This window comes from Pogona vitticeps, chromosome 5 (genome assembly GCF_051106095.1).
Source record: "Pogona vitticeps strain Pit_001003342236 chromosome 5, PviZW2.1, whole genome shotgun sequence".
Classification (NCBI taxonomy): Eukaryota; Metazoa; Chordata; class Lepidosauria; order Squamata; family Agamidae; genus Pogona; species Pogona vitticeps.
This window is the reverse complement of record NC_135787.1, coordinates 129,841,780-129,865,482: the sequence shown is the minus strand read 5'-3', so window position 1 is coordinate 129,865,482 and position 23,703 is coordinate 129,841,780. Positions and strand designations below refer to the sequence as shown.

Below are 23,703 nucleotides of genomic sequence, written 5' to 3'. Positions count from 1 at the left end.
GCAAGATACCATATATAGATTCTTTGAGGATTCTCTCAGGGCCTCCACATTTGCTTGTGATACATGGGGTAGACACTTCTGCCAGTTCTGAGGTATATATATTATTTCTGTATGGATAGTAAGTTCTCTTTCCATTGGATAGGGATAACAATTTTATTTTTGCAGCGCTTAGGTATACAGTATCAGTGAAGTGTTTTGGGTTAGTTTGGAACGAGAAGATGTTATGTAATGCATAACCAGTTATCAACTATTGTTGTTGTTATGTGTCATCAAATATATATGCAATAAGCTGCAAAGGAGAAAAATGGGTATTTCATTTTTACTTTAAGTTGCTATTTTTCTGCACCATTGCATTACCATTTTCTGTCACTTGTTAAAGTCTTTGGCATTGCTTGATTAGAGCAAGGAAGCAAACTTCAGTAGTCAACAATACAGCCATTTCAACACAAGACAGATTCAATAGCACTCATTCAAGTGTTCATGCAAGTAGGTTTAGCTAAGGAATTAGTCTCTTTCCCCATTCATGACCAGTAGATTTGGACAAAAAGATTTGGGGTGCTACTGTTTAATTCTTAGTGGTTCTGTGCCTTTTCTGAATCATACTGTCAGCTGTGGGATTTGTATTGTATGAATCTGGCAGTGAAATCTTGTATCATGAGCCAGTATTCTTCATTATCTATACATGGGAAGCTTCAGGGGTTTTTTTCTCCATGGCAATCTGACAGCAGTGCACAATCTGTTAGAGATTTCTCTGAGTCATGGTGTCATCGCCTAGGCAGAAGCCCCAGAAGAAATGTGGATATGCAAAAATAGATTTTTAAAGGTATCCCTCAGGAATATATGCACAGATTTGCTCATATCCAAGAAATGTGCAACTATTTACAACAGCTTGGAGTTAGAGAGCTTAATTCTGTATGGCAATTGTATGTCGATTATGGTGCTAGAAGTAGGGTGAAACAATATCAGATGCCACCTGCTTCTTTTCAGGTAGATCTGAAACCATGACATTTCTGTTTAGTGAATGTGACATCATCTCTGGCTGTAACAAAGGATGGCCAAAATACTATTATTTTTTTCCACATGTTGTATTGCAATTAGGGAAGTCACAGCAGCTAATTGAGACTAATTAAGAAGGTGCGTTTGCATGCCTTGTCATGCGCCCAGAACACTATCATGCCAAACAAGTAGATGTAGCTCTCAATGAGTAATACGTAATTATTATAGGCTTCCTGAAAACTACCCTATTGAAAATGTCTATTGTTTGGCTGACATTGCACCTCCAGAAGTATGTTGAGATGTGCTAGCATTTGATGAATAAAATAAAGTAATGCAGCACCAAACTCACCCACTTCATGGACAACAACCCCTAGTTAACAACTAAAACTGAGGAAAGGTTTTCTTGAGCTCTAAATATTAAACCGGAAGAGGCTAAACTAAACCTATGGAGAATGAAAACAGCACACCTTACAGAATGAATGAAGAGTGTCTCTCACCAAGACAAGACTCAAACTGGACCTTCTGGAAGTCACTTAATAAACTTCAAAGCAAAATAGGATCAAAGAATAATCAAGTAAAATAGGGCTATTTGAATGCAAGACAAATTTGCTATGACTATGAAGAAATTCAATCAATGCAGCACTTACGTGCATGCAATTTATGCCCCCAACAAGTGTACAAAAGAAGATCTAGTAAATTGCTGAGTAATGTTATTGAAGTAGCCTTCTTCTACTCAAAAACATTCTAATTATCTTAACATTTTAATTTGTTTCCATATATGTCCATAATTTTAAATTGTGCATCGCTCTGATACAAATAAAGAACAGAGCAACTTTTCATAGAATCATAGAAAAGTGAAGTTGGAAATTCCAACCCTCTGCTCAATGCAGGAATACAATCAAAGCATATCAGCCGAGTGATTATCTAAATTTTTCTTGAATACCTCCTGTGTTGGAGCACTCACTAACTCCCAAGGTAACTGGTTCCACTGTCGTACTGCTCTAACAGTTAGGAAGTTTTTCCTGATATTCAGCCGAAAACTGGCTTCCTTTAACTTGAGCCCATTGCTGCATGCCCTACACTCTGGGGTGATTGAGAACATATCTTGCTCCTCCTCTGTGATCATATTTTATTTTTGGATGTGGTCTACTTCAGTTCTAGGTGATCAGTGATCTAACTGGATGGTTAAAGAAAGAGATGCCTTCTTTTGCTTCCTTAATCTTCACATCATCCAATTTCTTTCTTTACAAGCAGATGATCCTATGGGTATACTGAGTATTCTTCATGTTGCTATTCCACCACGGACTAGACATTAAGTGAGATGGATGGTATAGAAAACAACAAGGAAGTGGTACATAGAGAACTTTAAACTGACCCTGAACAGCACTAAAGTGTCAGGTGAATATGTTTATCTTCATGCTGCGTAAATAAAGGAAAACTCTTCATTGATCTGGTGACTTTACCTTGAAGGGTAACACTAGGGGAATGCTTGGAAAAAGAATAAGGTAGATGGGATTATCTGGAAAAGCAGAAAAGTCCCAGACAAGGAGAGAGTTCAAGAGACTGTTTTAAATTTCAGTAAATGCCCAAAAATCACAGCTGAAATCCTTAAAGAGGATGGATTTTGTTCATAATCTTGAAATTGCTTACAGTGTCTATTAGGTTATGTGGCATAAGCAGCATAGCTCTTAATCTTTTGCACCTTGGCTTTGGAATAGCTTGGATTTATTGATTGCTAAACTGGTAGCTTCTTTTAACTGAGGACTGAGGACACTCTTCAGATGTTTTTGGATGGTAGCTCCAAAAAGCCATATTCGCCATATTTATATCTGAGTCACCACATGTTCCCTAGTCCCTGGTCCTGCTGTAAATCCTAGTTATAGGAGTTTACATGAATAAAATGTCATTTGTGGACTAGTGGGCTCTACCTCTAACTTTGTTACAATAATCCTGTTGCAGTGCAAACCCAGTGGAAATCCAAAAAAATAAAAAATAAAATAAAAATGGTTGTGATATTTTGTGAGAATTAAAGTTTTTTATTTTGGAAGATTATTAATAAAAGCTATCTTAATCTTGCCATAAGGAGGTTTGACAGCTATTTTTGACACTGCTTTTTAGATTGGAACTTGAATATGGGACTAGATTTGAAAGCCATCTGTATGAGAGACCTCCAATTAAGGTTAAGATCAGTGATTTCAGAAGCTAAGAAATCAAGGTTTCCTTCATGGTTCTGCAAGCTTCATTCTTATTGAGACAGTGCTGCTGCTTTTAATATCATGGTGACATGTTTTCTTATAATTTTACTGTCTGCTGTAACATGGGGTAATTACTTCTGCATAAGTTGGTATGCTGTTCATTCAAGATACATGGCTCCATGGAGACTGTGCAGCCTTCAGCAAAAGCCTCAGGAGGTAGCACGAGGAATGGAGTGTGTTTCTATGTGTCAGGGCTCATCACCCACAGCCACAGGAATAAGCACATGCTGCCCTCTTGAAAGCCTTTCTTATGTAACCATGGCACTAATTCATTGCACTTTCATTGGGTGCTGCTTATAGTTTTTGTATTACAGCTGGACTTCTGGAAAGCTTTGACTCCTGCTAGCCAGAGCAATGAACAGTGTTTACAAAGAATGGCAGCGGTTGCACCCTAAACCAGTAATTTTGGTGTACATCAAACCCCCTTTATTTAATTGTGGAAATTGGATTGCTGCCATGCCTAATATTTAATGCGTGCATATGCAATATACCCCAGAGGTGTTACACCTTTGACAGTCATGCAGAGAGGGAGATTTTCATAGATGCAGCCTTACTCATCCCTACAGCACACTGGCTTATACGTGCCTGTAATTCTTTTATTTTAAGGGTCAAGTGCGCCATGTTCTATTGCAATATTGTCAAAGAGCTGGATTCCAATTTAATCTCACTTAGAGTAGTGTCATGAGCAGTATAAGTCTTATTGATCTCATGGGTTTATTCAGAGTATGGCTAACTCTGGCTCCTTTTACCTGTTCCTTCCACATGCCTGTTTCTGCTAAGATCAATTGCAAGCTATGGATGACCGTACACAGTGTTAGTGTGATGCTAACAAATAGAGATACTCAAGCCAGGAGTGAGAATGCTCTCTATATATGTTTTTGAACTGCAGCTCCTATCATCACTCACTGGCTAGGGCTGATGGGAGTTGCCATTTGTTGTCTAAGAGTTAGGCTTGGCCACTTGCAGTATAACAAAATAGAATTCCATTTCCTTCCCTTCCCTTCTAGGTTGCTATTTAAATTATTTCTGATACTCATACTTTAGTCCTTAAAGACATATTCCCCAAGTCAGATGAGATGCTGGGCTCTCTCTCTATTCCTTTCCTTTACTGGTAATTGTATTTCATAGCCTTATTTGCTGTAGACAGGTTTCTGAAGCTTCATTGTACAGCATAATTTCTTAGCTTTCTCTTGCTAATGATATCGTGTGTTATTATGTATATAATCTGGACAGTGTGCACTAGTCTGTTTAGAGTATTATGAAGCATTTTTCCTGGCTATGGTGAAGGAATATCCTCTCCCCTCCAATCCCTTGATTCAATAAAATACATCTGTAATTTTCCAAAGTATCAGGCAGTCATTGAGGCACATGGAATGGAGCAACCTAACAAAGATTCTTTTGCTATGTCATCTAGGTATTTGTTTCCATTGGAAAATTTTGCAATGGGCATTCAGTGATATTTGATGTGGGATGAAAAGTTGAGGTTCAGTACATATAGGACAAAAGCACTGTTGACTGGCAAAATGATGATTTCTAAATCATATACTGTAGCCTCTTCTGGATGGTAAAGGTAAAGGTTCCCCTTGATATTTAGTCCAGTCGTGTCTGACTCTAGGGGGGGTGCTCATCCCCATTTCCAAGCCGTAGAGTCAGCGTTTGTCCGAAGACAGTTTCCGTGGTCATGTGGCCAGCACAACTAGACATGGAACACTGTTACCTTCCCACTGTGGGTGGTACCTATTTATCTACTCGCATTTACATGCTTTCAACCTGCTAGGTTGGCAGGAGCTGGGACAAGTGACGGGAACTCACTCTGTCATGTGGATTCAATCTTATGACTGCTGGTCTTCTGATCTTGCAGCACAGACTTCTTTGGTTTAACCCACAACGCCACCACGTCCCCTCTTCTTGATGGTACTCCCACTGAAATATCACAATGGCAGTTTTCAGGTGCTTCTCATTCGAAAATTGTTCCTGAAGGTTTGGGCAACTGTATAAGCCAGGAGGACTTTTGCCGAGATTCTGTTAGACCATTTTCTGGGAAATGTAGATCTGGTCATAGTGATCTTTCCCTTATCAGACTCCATTTAGATTGTTGTATTAAGCTCTGCTTTGGATGTCCTTGAAATGCAAAAATACAATGGTTAGATTGATTTCAAACATGTGCTGTTTTAACCGTGTTACACTAGTTTTCTGTCATCTGCTTCTTCTTATTGGCTTACTAGAGCAGTGCTTCCCAACCTTGGGTCCCCAGATTTTCTTGAACTAAAACTCTCAGAAGATTGTTTTTAATTTTTCTTTACTGCACCAGATCATTGCAGCTTTCTGAGTATCATGTGTTTACAATATCTCAGTCTTCGTTGATTTTCCTTAGGACTTCTTTGACTAAAGAAATTCTTAACATCCTACAGAAATCTACATTTCAAATGCTTCTGCTTTTCCACAATAGTCTGTGTTGAGGTTTATTTTACACGACACAGTAAAACCAAGAAGAGATAGCACCAAACAAAGTTTTAAAGGTTTCTTGCATGTTACATTTTTCATCTTAGAGGATTTGCTCAGTTCTGATTTTTATTGCATGACCCAATGTTAACCCACTCAAACTCTATTACAAGTTTGTCAACAAGTTCCAGATTTTCATTTTGTATTTTAAACTGCATTTCTTGGGTGGCTTGCTTTTTACTGCAAACTTACCTGCTCTGACATAATTTATCATCCATAAGAGAACCTCTGTTGTATGTGTGTCTCTGTGTTCTGTGCCGTCAAGTCAGAAGTGACTTCTAGAGACCCTAATAGGGCTGTCAAGGTAAGCGAGACATTTAAGGAGTGCTTTTACCAGTTCTACTCTCCCAGTGAGTTTCCATGGCCAAGTGGAGATTCGAATCCTGTTCTCCTGAGTCCCAGTCCATCATTCTATCCATTATAGAATGGAATCCAGTAGTTTTAAGTTCTTATTTGGAGGTGCTTCTATATCTTCCTTGGCCCTGACAGACTCAGAGTAACACAGGATAAGATTTTCTTAATGGAAGCACCCACCTGAGAAACTCACTTCCTCAATATGTTAATCTGATTTCTCCTGTATTCTTTTCTCTATTTATTGTATTTTAAAGTTTTAAAATACTATTTTTACAATTTAAAATTGCATTTAAATTTTAATGGGATCTTTATATGAGACAGAAAGTGATATATATTTATAAATAAATAAAATTAGTAAATTCATTTGTGTTCCAAATGATGTATTCCAACACTTGCAAGTTTTTAGTCTCTAAATAGTATTGTTTGTTCATTGTGCTGGAAACATTGTGTTTAGAATATGCTGGAATGCAAAATGACCACATTGAAATACCTTCAGTAAAAGGTTAAAAAACAAAAATAAGAATAACATTAGAAAGTCCACCACATAGAGACGTAGTTTATCTTAAACATTGTTATATAAATCATTCTGACACATTCAGGCATGGTGGTGTATTTTTATATTTTTTAAAAAAATGTATAGAGAGTATTACTACTGTGATTTTATTATAATGACATTTGTAAGCTTCTTTGAAAGCATCTGAGAATTTAAAGAGAAGTATGAGGCATAATTTAAATTGTGGTATGCAAAGTGAGCTCCTCAAAACCTGCACACAGACCTTAAAACAAGGTCCACCATAACTCTGTAGGAACAGTAGGCTTTGGTGTGATGGCCCCAAGGTTCCCCAAGGTTCTCTAAAAGTTAAAGGGCACATCTGAATACTCTCTGTTTTATTTTATTTTTTAATTGTGATTTTGTTTAGCCATCTCCAGTCATTTTCAACCCTCTGGTGGGGGCGAGGGGCTTGAATTTAGTCCCCGCTATCAGCTCGTCTTCTTCCTGATTAAAATCTTTTGATTAATTAGTAATCTATATAAGGACTATAGAGCTTAATTAAATCTTGATACAGTCTCAGAAAGCTATCCGCATTTCTGTCATGAAATGATCAGAACTATTTAAGCAAATGGGATTTGTTAGTCACCACTTAATGCTAGATCAGATTTATTTTGGTGAGCCTTCTCTAGTTATGAATAAAGTGGATTTAGCCCAGAATTGGAAGATCTGGTGTGACATGGTATATTGTGTTTGGATTAACGTCTCCTTCACTTTTTTCCATACATAGCATAAAAATGTTAAAAGACATGCAATACTTCATTTAGTTTATACTGTCAGGCCAAAGGTTTTTTCCCCTCTCTTAAAAGGCTGCATGATATGATAAGAACAGTTAATAATTACAGTTTTTAAAAAATGCCTGCACTTTATTTCATTACATTATTATAGGCTGGCCATTAGACATCAAAAAGGTTCAAACTAATTTCATGTTCTAGCTAAGTATTGTGTTCCCCCCACACACTGAAAATCATTTTGAATGAAAAGTACATTGTTTCATAACACTGCATGCTTTCATGCAGCCAAATCAATGACTTATTGAAGTCAGTCCAAAGCATAGGCCCTATGCAAAATTGGACATGCAGATCAATTTTTGTCTTCATCATATTATATTACCCAACTAAAATATCCTAGCTTTTGCAAGCAGAGGAAGACCACATACACTAATGATACTAGAAACAAGTTTGCCTTTAACAAACTGAATCCAAGTATTTATCTCTTACTAACCAATTTCATTGATGGGGTATCTGTTGAGACACTGCATTAATTTACAGTGTTTTGTGCTATTGTGTTGCTACCTCTCTCAGTATATACTGTGTTCACAAAACAGCTCATTGAAGCAATCAGAACAAACAAGGGCTTGCACCTTATTTCTAGTGCTTATTGAAGGAATGAATTGCCTGGAAATGCAGATGTTTAGACATGAACTCAGTGACTCTGTAACCATGACTGTCAACATGTGTGGTAGAGGTCGATAGAATGCAGCCCTCCAGACATTATTGAACTACAGCTCCAGGAATTCCACACTACTAGCTAAGCATGTCTATGGATATTTTGTTTTCAAGAGAGTAGGGAGTTTGCACTGAGCCTTGTGGCACAATTTATTTATATTTGTTTTATTTATTTATTGGACTTATATTCCGCCCCATAGCACTACAAGCACTCTCCAGGCGGTTTACAATTTTTAATTATACAGGCTACACATTGCCCCCCCAGCAAGCTGGGTACTCATTTTACCGACCTCGGAAGGATGGAAGGCTGAGTCAACCTTGAGCCGGCTACCTGGGATTTGAACCCCAGGTCGTGAGCACAGTTTTAGCTGAAGTACAGTGTTTTAACCACTGCGCCACGAGGTTTAACAATGGTTAAACTGCTGTACTACAGTCAAAATTCTGTTCATGACCCAGGTTTAATCCCAGGTAGCTGACTCGAGATTGATTCGGTCTTCCATTCTTCTGAGGTCGGTAAATTGAGTACCCAGCTTGCTGGAGTGGGGACCAATGCATAACTTTCATAATTAAACTGTAAACCACCCAGTGAGTGTTTTAAGTGCTGTGGGGGCGGTATATAAGCAGCACACTTTGCTTTTAATAGCAGATTAACATAATTCATGCACATATTGTGTATCACTATAACATAGTGTGTTTATCTGTGTACATAAATAAGTTTAGGTTTGGGTGGCAGGTGCCTGCTTGCCATCTGGAAACACATGCCACTGGCTCTGCTGGTTAGGGTTTATGGTAATTTATGTTTCTCAGTATTTGGAGGGCTGTACTTCACCCACCCACGCCAATTTTCTGCATTCATGCTTTTTTTTTTAGTCCCCCCCCCCCCCCCGATGCATTCATAATGTGAATTCCTGGAACTGTTTGCAGTGGGCTGCACAGTTGTTTATTCATTTAGTTTTTATCTCAACATTTTGGTAAAAAATGATATTCAAGAACATTAATAAATATTTTATTGCACAATGTAGGCTTAAGTCAATACGCTGCTGTATATAAGATTGCCATATTACATAGGTGCTCAGATAATGCCATAATTTGAATTGTAGACATCCCACCCAATGCCAATTTAGCCCAACTAAAGACTAATGGATAACTGTTACAATAACTGATGTGCCATATTATAAACCTGACTGATTTGCTAACAGGTAAATTTTACACAACTCCCTGTGTAGACAGCAGTGAAGTGAAAGAACGAATGCTGTCCTGAGGGATTGAGGGAGGTCTAAAATAAAGTTAAGTATACAAATACTAAAAAGGATCAAGGAAATACCACACTAAAAAGTGGTAAACAAAAGCAACACCAAAATACATTTGAAGCAGTAAGATACAACAATCCACTTGAAAACCCCACTTTGGGAGCCAATCACTAAAGGAAAAGTTGCCTGAAGAGAAAGGTCTTCACTTGCTTGCAGAAGGACAGCAAAGATGGAGCCAGTTTGGCCTTCTGTGAGAGGGAGTTTCAAAGTCTGTGAGCAGCAACAGAGGTGGCCATCTCCCATGTCCTCACCAAACAAACCTGTGAAGGTGGCAGGACCCATAGGAAATTCTCTCCTGATAACACTTGAGAAGGATTATAAAGGGTAAGAAAAAGGTTCTTATTTAGACCAATAAAGTGCTCTGAATATTGGATAGTATCCAGGGTTCAAATCTCCACTAAGGCATGACATTCACTGGCAGGCCTTAGGCCCAGCAATATCTTTCATCTTAGCATATAGTAAAGACAAAAAGACAAGGAAAAAAAACAATGTACAGTAGTTGCTAAAGCTTCTTGGAAGAAAAGCTGCAGTAAAACTATACTGAGACTGAAGGGCTGTCCATACACTCATCTGAGGCATCTCCTGATTATCTTAATACTGGAGCAGGCTCATAAATGGAGACATGGTTCTCAAAATAGCTTGGACCCAAGCTGTTTAGGGCTTTATAGTTTCCATTCTCCCCATTTTGTTTCCAGAACAACCCTGTAAGGTAATGTTGAATGGGGGAAAAAATAACTGGCCTAAAGATAAGTAAGCTGTGACTAAGCTGATATTTGAACTTGGATGTCCCTTTATAAAGTCCAGCACTCTGCTACAGTACAGTACTGTAGCTTCCTTGATCAGTTATTACTATATAAATGATGCCCAGGCTGAAACATATTGTTAGAAAAACAGTGCAAAAATTAATGTATGTAACTTACATAGTATGTGAAAAGCCATATTAATTTACATAATATGTGATATAGTTTATATTATGCAAATGAGACATAATAGGCAAATATTGTATAATTATAGTAAATATGCTTTGTCTCCGACGCATTTTTGGTATCACCTGGCGGAACAAAGTTCCAAATAGAATAGTCCTAGAAGGAGCTGAAATTTTTAGCATGTATGCATTACTGAAATAGTGACATCTATGTTGGCTTGGGCATGTCGTGAGAATGGCTGATGGTTGTATTCCAAAAAATCTCCTATATGGAGAATTAGTGCAGGGAAATCGCCCCAGAGGGAGACCACAGTTGCGATACAAGGATATCTGCAAGCGGGATATGAAGGCCTTAGGAATGGACCTCAACAGTCTGAGCGTTCATCCTGGAGGCAGGGGGTGCATCATGGCCTCTCCCAATTTGAAGAGACACTTGTACAACAGGCTGTGGCAAAGAGGCAGTTCCGAAAGCAGCAAAGTCAGGGAGCTGGACAGGGGACAGATTGTATTTGTCTTCAGTGTGGAAGGGATTGTTACTCTCGAATTGGCCTTCTCAGCCACACTAGACACTGTTCCAAGACCTCCATACAGAACACGTTACCATAGTCTCTCGAGACTGAAGGATGCAGGGGGCCTGGATTTGGATAATTGTAATATGGCATACCTATTGGTAATCATTGGTTTTAAGAAAGACTTTTGTTTTTATGGGAGTGGGACGTGGTGGCGCTGTGGGTTAAACCGCAGAAGCCTCTGTGCTGCAAGGTCAGAAGACCAGCAGTCGTAAGATTGAATCCACGCAATGGAGTGAGCTCCCATTACTTGTCCCAGCTCCTGCCAACCTAGCAGTTCGAAAGTATGTAAATACAAGTAGATAAATAGGTACCACCACAGTAGGAAGGTAACAGTGTTCTGTGTCTAGTTGCACTGGCCACATGACCACGGAAACTGTCTTTGGACAAACGGTGGCTCTACGGCTTGGAAAAGGGGATGAGCACCGCCCCTTAGAATTGGACACGACTGGACTACATGTCAAGGGGAACCTTTACCTTAACTTTGTTTCTGTGCATTCCTTGGTTCAAAAAGTAGTGAATTTTATTAGCTTTATTATTTTAGTACAAATATATATATACTAAAGATATTTTCAGATATATGTTTATAAATATTTGTAGACTTTTACACTGGGAATCCTTGCAACTTTGTGGTGTATTTTCCCAACCTTGCCAATGTAGGATATTTATTTTGACTAATAAATAAGGAGTGCAAAACAGATGGGAAATGGCAACTGCATAAACAGCAAGGAATTCCGTACCATGCTAAAGATTAACACATGCATTATAGTATGAACATAATAAAACCACACATTTTTCTGTTATGGGAACAAAGAAGAGATAAGAAGGAGGTCAATGTTAGGAAAAGCTTACAGAAATATGCAGGATTAGTGCTTCATCTTTTTAAATAGTAAATATTTAGCCTCTGTACTGTTTTTGATTAATAGTAACACTGATGCGCTGGCACAGTTCTGCCATCCCTGTGAGTGTTAGGAAAAGGTTAACTCACAGCTAGACAGAATCAACCGAGAAAGATAATTTCACAGGCATTTATATCCCTGGGGGATATAAATTAGATGAAAGTAGAAGTGGAGGAAAAGAAGCAAAGTAATGTTTTCAGTACTGAGAATGGATGTGAAAAATAAAAAGTGGGGAAAATTTTTGAGGAATCTTTGGACACAGAGGTAGAGACTCTCCAACATTTGTGTAAATAATTTTATCCTGGCTGTCTATAAGATTGTCATATTCGAAAATACATTGCTATGTTTTACAGCTACCATTTTCTGAAAATTAGCACCACTATTACACTGGCACTGAGAAAATCAAAATTCAGACCCCTATTCAGACACAAAGTTCATTGGGTGACCTTGGATCAATCTCTCTTTCCCTCTCAGCCTAACTGCAATCACAGATTTACTGTGAATTAAAACATGGAAAGTGATACTATGGGCTACACTGAGTTTGTTTGTTTTTAAAGAAATGAGAAAATAAATGTAATTAAATCAATTCTGGAATAAGGTCTTTCTATGAAAAAAGTTAGCCAAAAATAGAGGAAGACCTTTCATTTGTTAAAATAGTGTGGCCTAGATACGGAGAGCAAAAACATATTCATTAAACAAATTAACTCAAGTATGGTTTCTGAAAAATAAACTAGAAAAGTCACAATTTCTGAAGAGGAGATCCATTTTGGAGGATGTTGCTTATTGAGGAAAAGTATTTGTGTTTTGCGTTTCATTTGCTCTTCATGTCAATTAGTAGGTTTTTGTGCTATGAATTCTGTTCCTGTGGGATATGTGATTAGACTTGTTACATAAGCTGCCCTTGACTTTGGAGATTTTTTTTAAAGCTTGTGATAGAAAGTAGTAATTAACCCTGAACCTACTAAATTTCCAGCCTTTGAGATCAAAGGCAAACATGTTAGCTTCATAATTAGCTTTGTATGCTACAAAAGTAGATTCCAGATGGGTGAAAAAGACTCTTTTATGAGCTTAGTTAAAATGTTGCTTTGCTTATGGAATTTAAAAATGGTTGTTTTATCATAAGGCAAACATTGCACATTGTAGCTGTGTTGCAGCAGTATTTGAACTTTTTATTTTTCACCAGGTGTCGAATAAAGTTCAAATCCAGGAAAATTGTTTGTTGAAAAAGAGCACTTAGGTGAAATATTAAATGAGAACGGAAATTAAGGTGAAATTGTGTGGAAGAGAACCTGGAGAAAATCCTGGACAGATTTTCAAATTAGAGCATCTACATATTTTTTCTACTGTAGAATAAACTCTTTTTCTCCCACCTTTGTTCCTATAAAGAAGCATATTTAGCCTTAGGCTAGAACTACAAAATGTTTCATATGTGTTGTTTTAACTGTAACGTTGTCTTCAGACACAGAGTAGAATTAGATACTGTAAATGTTACACCATAAACAGTGCTAGTAAAGTATTGACTTCCTTCTGAAGACTTAGGTTAACTTCCACAGTCCTGGCATGAATGGCTGAGTTTTGAATTTGTGTCCATGGCAATCTGTTCAGTGCATAGAGGAAGATACAATGGCACTAACCCATGAAAGGGCTCAGGTATACTTTGCATTCAAAGATATAATTTGCACTCATATAACCACGTTAATCAGAGCTAAATATCATTCACTAAGGATATCTGTTTCAGAGCTTGTAATAATGACCTCCCTCTAAAGTGATGGTGATAATATTAAGCCAAGCAAGCAAATGAATTAAACTATTTGTATGATTTAACAGGGGAGGACAAGGGATAGCGCACTATATACATGTCAGAGGCTAGAATCCTACTGGTGTTCGCATGAGTTGCCGTGGCTAATTGTGGCAAATAGATGAGGTGCAGGGGTTCTGTCTTGTTTATGCAATCAGAAGGACGATAAGGCACATGACCAAGATGTGCCTTGGCACCTCAACATTGAATAGCAATTAGCTGTGAGAATTGCAAATTGTATATAAACACCAGTATGATTCTGGTCAGTTTATATTCTCTTCTACTAGTAACTATGACATGTTGAATGGGACCAGTTTTTGTTCTAGCTGAATGAAATTTGTTCATCACAATAGCTGATGGGAGAGCTTACTTGGAACATTTGAAGTGTACCAGGTTTAATGCTGGTTTTGTTGGTAGTTTCCCCCAGTTCACCTGACATCAGGTTTTTCTTGATTTAAAAAATAGTGACAAATGGTTGCAAGGTTGAGTGGGTTTTTTATTGCTTTCTAAAGACTAGGTTTTAATTTGCAGTTAATTAGTGTGGAAAACACACAAAAAAGTAGCTCCAGAAGAGATAAACTGCAGGGAATTTAATAATAATAATAATAATAATAATAATAATAATAATAATAATAATAATAATAATAATAATAATAATAATAATAATAATAATAATAATAATGATGATGATGATGATGATGATGATGATGATGATGATGATGATGATGATGATGATGATGATGATAATGATAATGATAAAAGGATTTCTACATTTTCTTAGAATTGAGGTGGAGAGAAGCAGTATTAAAAGAAGTTGTTTTTAGAAGCACAGTGTTGACAGGAATCCTTGTAAGCCTCTCTCTGCTTCATGCCAAATAGGGATAAACCAAGAAAAAGTGAAAAGAAACCCACCCACCCCAAAAATCTGGAAGAGGACATTGTCTCTAGTAGAAGAAAACAGATAGTATGACTTAGCTTACAATATCAAAACCTCTGTAGCCATCCATGCAGATGCCAAAGATGGATGGATAGACAATGTGTATAAAAAATACAGTCTTCCACCCACATCATGCCACAGCATCCTTGTTACTATAGCCTCACTAAGATAGCTTTGTGATACCCTGGTTCAGGAATGGCATAGCCTGAATGAAGGCAATTCAACTTTTTGTTGTGTTTTGTGACCTTCCATTTTCATTCTTCAAAATGTCAGAGCAGTAAAAGCTACTTTACAGATTTAAAAGATGTAATTGCTCTGTTTGGGTTTGTTTTAAAAGGTGTATATATAAAAGGACTCCCCAAAAGAAAGATAACATTAAAAATGGTTCTGAACTCTTTTACAATGCTTACAAAGCTTCTGTATTTCATATTGCCCATTCTTCTAAACAGTATTTCCTTTTAAAACAATTGGTCATGGCTACAATATGAGCCTTTGACAGGAGTCAGACATTATAAAGTCTGTATAACTACACTAGACTATGGCCTTCCTATGTACAGGTAATCTGTAACAATGCCTGTGCTGAAGGGAGATAAACAGAGTGTACAAAATAGCAACTCAAAAGGGTAATGACTTATTCTATTATTTGACTCAGTAGACTGCATTAGACTTTTCACACTATACCAGTAGGAGAATTTGAAAGGGGGAAAAATCTTTTTTTATGAGTTAATATGTTAGATAGACAAGGCCTGAAGCTGAAGCTTTGTGTTGTGATGGATATATCCACATCTCTACCCTGTTTCCCTGAAAATAAGACAGGGTCTTATATTAATTTTTGCTCCAAAAAACACATTAGGGCTCATTTTCAGGGGATTTTTTTTCATGTACAGCAATCTACACTGCTTCAAATACATTCCTGTCATCTTCTGGTTGCTACACAATGGCGGAGGCTGGAGTTTCACTTAACTGGGGCTTATTTTGGGGGGTAGGGCTTATATTACGAGCATCCTGAACAATCATACTAGGCCTTATTTTAAGGTTAGGTCTTATTTTTGAGGAAACAGGGTACGTATCTGAGAAAAAGTAGCTGAATTTTGAAAGTGTGTCAATTATGTTTCACATAGGTTCTTTGAAACATGACTCAAGATAGTAAACTAATACCAGTGGTTAGTTGCAACTGGAAGAGCTGCTTGAATGAAAGGGACTTCCATAGTCAGTTTCTCTGGAAAAAAAAACATTTTATTGGAGGCTCATATTAAATATATAACTAGCATAAGATTTGAAGACATAGCTTATGATAACAGTTGGGTAAGATTAGGAAATAAGTAAAATATATTGAGATTAATTCAGGCTCCGAGGATTTAACATAATTTTTTCAGTTTGTTGTTTCTCTAAATTACTTTATGCAAGACTTGGCTGCCCCATCCAACACTTCTCCTCAAAGCCACCAACAAAGAATGTTTCTCCTAAAACATGCCTTTTTTGTTTCTATTTTGCCCTCTTTGTGAAAGTTTGTCTCATGTGTAGACTCTGACCCTTTCAGTTTATTCAACATGTACCAAGAATAAGCAGAGCATGGAGGGAAGAAGTCTCTGTTCAGATGAATGCAAGGGTTATGGCCAATGGGTGTGATTCTTCTTCTCCTGACCACACATGAATTACTTTATGAATTACTTTTTGTCAGAGGTGCAAAAAACAGTACATTCAGACTAGTTTGAAAGTAGGTGCAAGTGCTTCATTCAGATCCAGAGTAATCTGATTCTGGCCTTTGTGAAACTTTTGCACAGCCACTCTTCATGTCAGTTGAAATTGCTGGAATGAAAAAGCAAAGACTACTGTGTTTTAGAGAAGCCTGTGTTACATTGCTACATGGTCAAAAATGAGGACAGGCATTTCCAAAATGAGGGGGCCGAAATTCCTCCACAATGATGTGAGAGACTGATAAAGTCATACAGAAAATGATTATTTCAAGTTATTGCCACTAAAGGTAGTTCTACAAGCTGTTGAATTCAAAGAGAGTGTACTTTCTTTTTCACTTGACTGTATGTCTTAATTAGATATATCTGCTGTGCTTAAGTATAATTAAGGTATTTAACTCATCATAGAGCAGCAGGCAGACCAAATGACTGCCTTGGGTCCTTGTATAGGAAAAAGGTGGGATATAAATTTAATAAACCAGTGTGCTTAGTAACTTCCTAATATTTTTCTGCAGTATACTAAATATGAGTATATTTGGAAAATAATATCCATGTTCTCTTTAATCTTGCAATTTCATTGCAATGAATTTATTGAAAATTAAGCCAAAAACACCTACCACTATTCACTCTTATTATTTACAAAGAATATTATTTTTAAATGATATTCTGTTTTTAATTCATTAAATAAAATTATTTTTCCCTTAAATTAAATACATAATAAAACAAATAAAATGAATTAATTAATGTATTCATTTATTTATTTGATTTTCATACTGCCCATGAATTAAATTAGATACACGTTATTCATTCACTCAGATCAACTATGGAATTTATTAGCATTTATTTAAATTTGCTTTTGTTATTGTTGTTGTAGATTAACATTTTGGACTTTCATTTCACAAATACATAGATATTTGAGATGACTGAGGCTTCATGCATATTATTGTTGCGTCCCCCTAGTGTCCCTAGTTTGTTCTCCCCAAACACAGGTCCACCCTCAGGATGCATTGCCTCTTTCAGTGGATCTAGTCCACAATATACCAAATATATCTCAGACACGTGTTGCCAATATACTAGGTTTATTGATCTCTTAGTTGGTATGTAAATCACAGGTAAATCATAGTTGTTGAGGATCATTCATTAAATTGGATTTGATTACACTTTTCCTTGTATGTGTTTTTATTCACAGTAACCTCTTTAACAATATTCTTTAATCACCTATCTATTCTCTATTCCTTTTAACTCTTTTCTATTCTCTATAATACTCCATCTTTCCAATCTCTGTCTCAACTCTCTCAATTCAATGTCCTAACCTTCTCACTTCCATTCCCTATCTCTCCTCTCTCTAGCCCAGTGGTTCTTAACCTTTTTGAAAGAAACACCCCCTTGAGCCATTGAAGAAGTTATCATCGCCCCCCTCCCCGCGGTGATATCTTTTTTATTTATTTATTTATTTATTTATTTATTTATTTATTTATTTATTTATTTATTTATTTATTTATTTATTTATTTATTTATTTATTTATTTATTTATTTATTTAAGACACTTAAATCCAATGACCCCTGAAAACAAAATTAAATTCCAAGAAAATGAAATGCCTCCCAAAAAGTAACATTTAATGATTTAGTTGCAAGTGAATTTTAAGACGCAAGATGAAATATAAAAAGGGCATAAAAACAAATGCAGGAACTAAAAATTTCAAGACAAAAAGTCTGAAACTAAATGAAAATTGTAGGAAAATATATATTCATGCACACTGTAAAAAGGCTGCAGCCATCTTCACAGGTTTGGCTTGCTCCAGCGCCCCCCTACCGCCCCCCTTCTGCTCCAGCGCCCCCACACTGCCCCTTTTCGTTCTACTGCCCCCCTGAAAAATGAAATCGCCCCCTGGGGGGCATTATCACCCACGTTAAGAACCACTGCTCTAGCCGTCCCTCTAACTCTGTCCCTCCTACCCTATCATAGGCTCCTGCACTTGAGCTCCATATGATGAACAGGAGTGACATGAGCATTCTGCCACAATTGTTTAAAGGGATTCTGTGATTTTGCTTTCATTTTTATGCAGCTTCTCTTAGAGCTACATCAATCCATGCTTACAATGTCTTAGAAAAGAAACTAACGATACAGATTTAAAGGTCAATTTCTTTTGAAAACAATAATTACCAGTGGAATCTGCCTGCAATAAGAAGTTGCAATATTGATTGCCCCTCTTCAGGGATCCAGCCACAGAGCCATGCCGTCTTCCAGGACAATCAGTTCTATTCTAGCACTCAAGTTTCCTCCTCTCTTTGGTCATTCAAGATCCCCCACCAGCACTTGGTGGGGAAATTTTCACTTCTGTTCTGAAATTAACACAGTTTTTGTGGGCTTCACCAAAACTGGCCAATACCTCCTTCTTCTGTGTAGTGGTTTCGTTTTGGCTAGATGAGGAGTTCCACTCGGACAATTCTATTTGCTAAATTGATATGGAAATGAGACTTACCAAAAATAAAAAAAGGCAAAAAGGAAGTTGCAGCAAAGATGAGTGCTCCTGTTCAGTGTCCCAGTCCATTAGCCATGGTTTCTTCCAGGATAGTTCTCTCTCCCGCCTTCCTTTCTTCTCTTCCTTATTTTCTCATTTACATGCACCGGTTAAACATTATGTAGCCATTGATAGGCTTCAACTTATCCAGTACTGTTTGGAGTCTTCTGCACTTTGGGGGTGTTTTCCTAAAGGTTTCCCCCCCCCGCTTCTGAAAACTCTGTAAGGTAGTTGTTGAGACAAGCTGTGGACCAGTGGCTCCCAATTTTTTTTCAAGTAGCAACCCCCTTTAATAATAGGCAAGTAACCTGTGGACCCCCCTCCCATCAACATATTTCATTAAAAGGCATTTTAATGGGGTTAAGTCATCTCTTCTCAGAAAGTAGAGACTTCTTTCTTTCCCGAAGAGCCTCTTTCTAATACATATATTACACTTACTTCAATATCCTGCTCTGAAAGGTCAATGAAGAAATTATTTAATAAGGGCTACATATGAGGTGACCAACGACCACCCAGAAAAAAACTTTGGGACCCCCCTTGGGGATCACAACCCCCAGATTGGGAAACACTGGCATAGATTCTCTGGTACAGATAAGTACAGTGTCTGTTGCAAAAAGTCACTGGATCATTTGTGGAAAACTGCAGAAATCTGTAAAGTATGATAAGAACAATCTTCAAAATAAAACTATACTAGAGAGAAATGCAGTACTGTGCATTTTCCTCTATTCGGTTCTATGTGGAATGCAATTGTGGAACAGAAGGTGGGATTGTGATCCCATCTGACTGGAAGACTGGCTGATCTCACACACTCCTATGCCTAATTATGCATATTCAAATCACAGTGGGCAACTGTAAATACTTAAGCCTTTTCTTTTTTCTTTTGTTGTTTACGTTATTATTCAGAAATAAGAGCTTATGTCCACATGGGAACACAGTTAACTTTGACCAAGGAAATTGCCTTTGTGTTCTGAATTGTTTTAGGATCTACTGTTGTCTAGCTCAGGTATCTGGGTGCAGAGCCAGAGATTGGGAGTTCGGTTCTTCACTGTGCATCCAGGAGAGCCAGCCTGTGTGGCCTTGGGCAAGCTGCACAGTCCCAGGGCACCCCCGGAAAAAGGGAATTTTTGAGAATTTGAAATGGTGTTGTCTTTTTGAAGCCAGGTGAAACCAGTTGATTCTCATGTTCGGGGTAGGAGCACTTCCTCCATATATAACTGCTCCCTGAGATTAAATGTTGAAGAAAGGGAAACCTATTGTTGTGCCCTCAGGATGTCTTTCCCAAGGAACTTAGCCTGACTCTCACCACAGATTTTAAACATCTGTTGGTCTGGTCTTAAGTGCTATCGACCTGTCAAATTTTAATGACTTGTGGCTATTGTAATTTTAACTGGATTTCATTCCTAGCCATTTTTGAATTTGTATTTAGGGAGTCTTTGTTTATAATGAAAGATGGGCTACAGATCTATCAAAATGAATAAATGAGTACACAAGAAAATTCTTTTCATTTTTGTTATTTCTTCTGTTATCTTTCTTTTAAAGTAAATCTGATGCCTCTCTATGGGGCTTTTGAGAATCACTTAGATTGGCATATATTTGAATAAAGAAATTTAGATGTCTTGGAGAATAAGGCTTCCAGTGAGTACAAATTGTGATGATAATATATAATTGTCCAGTAATACTAGATCTACCAGTATTAGAGGTAGATTCTAAACAATTCTTCTGCTTGTCTATAGACATAATACAGTACCAAAAACATAAACTAGTCAAATTAAGTCTATTTATCTCACGGACACCACACAATATCTACTTATCCTTAGTTATGGAATAATATATCTAATCTTGCCTTCATCAGCATTCTCAAATTATATTACTTCTGTCCAAAGATGGGAAACACTGATTTCTTGAATAGATAGTATTCTGGGAGTTCTTTGCCCAGCCAGCCCAGAGTAATGAGATGAGACACAGGAGGTGGGTTGAAATAAAGGCCACACTTTATTAAACATCAAACACAACATCCCTTTCACAAGGGGGGGGCTATAGTAGGTGGGAATCATGATCTGTATCTGGGGCTGGCCTTGCCCCAGACACAGACTTTCACTGAGTGAGTTCCCATAATAAATGGGTGCCCCCCAGGATGCAAGCCAGATGAGACTCATGACTCAGGGTGGTCTGCACCCCGGGGGACCCCCAGCTCATCCGCCTCCCAGTGAAGAAGCCTCAGGCTCTTGGAATGGCTTACACCTGTAGCGGGTGCCCATTAAACTCACTCAAACATACTCCTAAGTATGTAACTGTTGAAACATTAGGGAATAGCCTGGAAAAGTTACTGTTTGGACTATATCACCCAGATTCCCCTAAGGATTCTGAGAGGTTTAACGCTTTCCCCTTATAATGCCAATGATCAAAGTTGACTGAGAGATCCTCAAGGCGCCACACTTTGATGTTGGCTACACAGCCTGTTGTTTAGTCTGCTGTAGGAATCAGCTCGTTCAGTCCTAAAGATGGTGGTCAGACACATTGGTAGACCTATATTTGTGGCCTTTCAGCACTACCCACCAGTGTGACCAATAATAAGAAACCTCACCCAACCCTACTGCCAAACAAGCAAGATTAAGAACGGGATGGGCAAAAACTCACCTGTTCCTTTAGTACCAATTATAGAGACAGGCCAAAAATTCCCATCCAGTCCTGAAGTGACCAGCTTATCTCGCTTTTAACATAGGGTGGGTGGGTGGACCAGTGAGTGTAGCATAAAGAGGACAAAGCTGGGGGCAAGGAGCCTTTTAAAGGCAAGCCTGCCCGCCCCCATAGTTTTCAGGCCACCGTAACCAGTCCTCCTGTGCATGCCTCACCCGGGTGGGTGGGCAGAAAGTTTCCATGTCTGCAGCAGCGGCCACAGAAAGAGTGTTTTATGTGGATTTTGGGAGTAGTGGTTTTTAAAAAAATGTTATTCTGTCCCCAATATTGATTAATTTAAAATGACAAGGACACTAAGAAATGTTGTTCTTTTTTAAAAAAAACAGTTTTTATTATTCATTCCTGTGATATTAACAATGTATCTCTACATATAAATGATGTTATAATATTGGCTTGCAATGATTTGGCAGATGAAAAATCTTTTTACTGAAGGTCCATTGACTGAATATATGCATTCATAGTGCATCAAAATGTTCTACTGCTCAGTGATCTTTTTCCTCTCCATTGCACTGTCCTTGTGGAGGTTTTCTATTACTGTGTTCACATGGTCAGATTCCTATTAGTTTCTGCATTTCAATGCTTAACAGATGGTTTGAAGTGATAATTAGGACAACACTGGATAAAGGGAGAAATAAAGAAAAGTGCAAAATACTTCATATTCAGTGACTGCCTTGAGTTGAAAACATCTCTGTAGTTGCTATGTAAAAGAAAGGTTTAGGGTGCTAGCACACCAAAGTATACAGTTTCATATTTCTTCTGACTGCAAAATATACCTAAAATTCAGACCCTCTCATCTTGGTAGTCATGCAATCACACTATAGATTGAAACAGTTATCAAAATTGCATAGATGCAATATACTTAAATATATCATAAACCACTGCAGAGGTATGCAGATTATTTTTTTTCCAGTTTTGTGACCTTTCCATGGAGACATTCATTAATTAGATTAATGACCCAATTTATAGAGTGTTTGGTAGTAACCTCTTGTAATGGGATTATAATTTATAGCCATTTAGCAGAAGGGGTCTGTCTCCCTTGCCAATTGGAGGATGCCATTATCACCATGCCTGCACAAGAAACAGATGTGTGCACCTCCAAGATTGAGGCATGTGCTACCTACTCCTAAGTATGTAACTGTTGAAACATTAGGGAATAGCCTGGAAAAGTTACTGTTTTGGACTATATCACCCAGATTCCCCTAAGGATTCTGAGAAGTTTAACGCTTTCCCCTTATAATGCCAATGATCAAAGTTGACTGAGAGATCCTCAAGGCGCCACACTTTGATGTTGGCTACACAGCCTGTTGTTTAGTCTGCTGTAGGAATCGTCTCGTTCAGTCCTAAAGATGGTGGTCAGACACACTGGTAGACCTATATTTATGGGACCCTGAAGCTTGAACTGTTATGAGGGAGGCCTTTGCGACCAGCAACGAGGACTGGGTAACCTCTGTTATCTTCTTCAATCAGGTTGTTCTATGAATTTTTTTTTTTTAAATGTGGACTAAAGTCACTTTTTGAGCCCCTCCAGGATTAAGGGCTTTGAAGCTTAAACTTCATTAGTTTCATAGTAGATCTGCCCCTGTTCAGACAATGTCATTGTTGGAGTGAACCAGATTGCTCCAGACCAGTCCTATCTGTACAGGTAGGACTGATCTGGTTTGGATTGATTAGAGCATGTAACTGATCTAAATAAACATTCTAGTTTGATTATCATGAAGTGACTTAATAAGAAAGTCACTTCAGACTATTGGCAAATTAATTACATCATCTGTCTCCAAAAGGGTGGCAGGGGGACTGATTTTTTTCTTTTTTTTCTTTTTACTGTATAATGAACTATTGCTGATGTGCCACATCAGTTATGTTTTAAAGAAAAATAAAAAATCCTCTCTTTTTTGCCTCCTCTTAAATGGCCAGTTGAGAAATTGTCTGCGGTTGAATCCATGGTGGTAACTTTAGCCACAGGCAGTTTTTTGACTGGCCCTTTAAGAAAAGGCAAATAAAAGATTTTAATTTTTTTATAATTGATGCAGCACATCAGCAATAGTCAATGCACAGTAAAAATAAATTACTTTCCATGTCCCTCTGCTGAGGAGCAGAGGAAGTGATTAATATACCAATATCATGAAATGGATCATTTATTAAGCTATTTCATGTATTGGTAGGAGCCATTTTTGTTCCAAAGCAAGTCCAGATTAGCTGCTGCTAATGTATTCAGACCCTGTGTTTCTATGTGGTATTGAAACTAAC

At 37.7% G+C, this 23,703-nt stretch overlaps 1 protein-coding gene across 6 annotated transcripts in view; it reads left to right on the top strand.

Moving 5' to 3' along the window:
- PTPRZ1 (protein tyrosine phosphatase receptor type Z1) overlaps positions 1–23,703 on the top strand; it is a 138,368-nt gene that overhangs the window by 11,916 nt on the left and 102,749 nt on the right. The gene's annotated exons all lie outside the window — the stretch shown is intronic.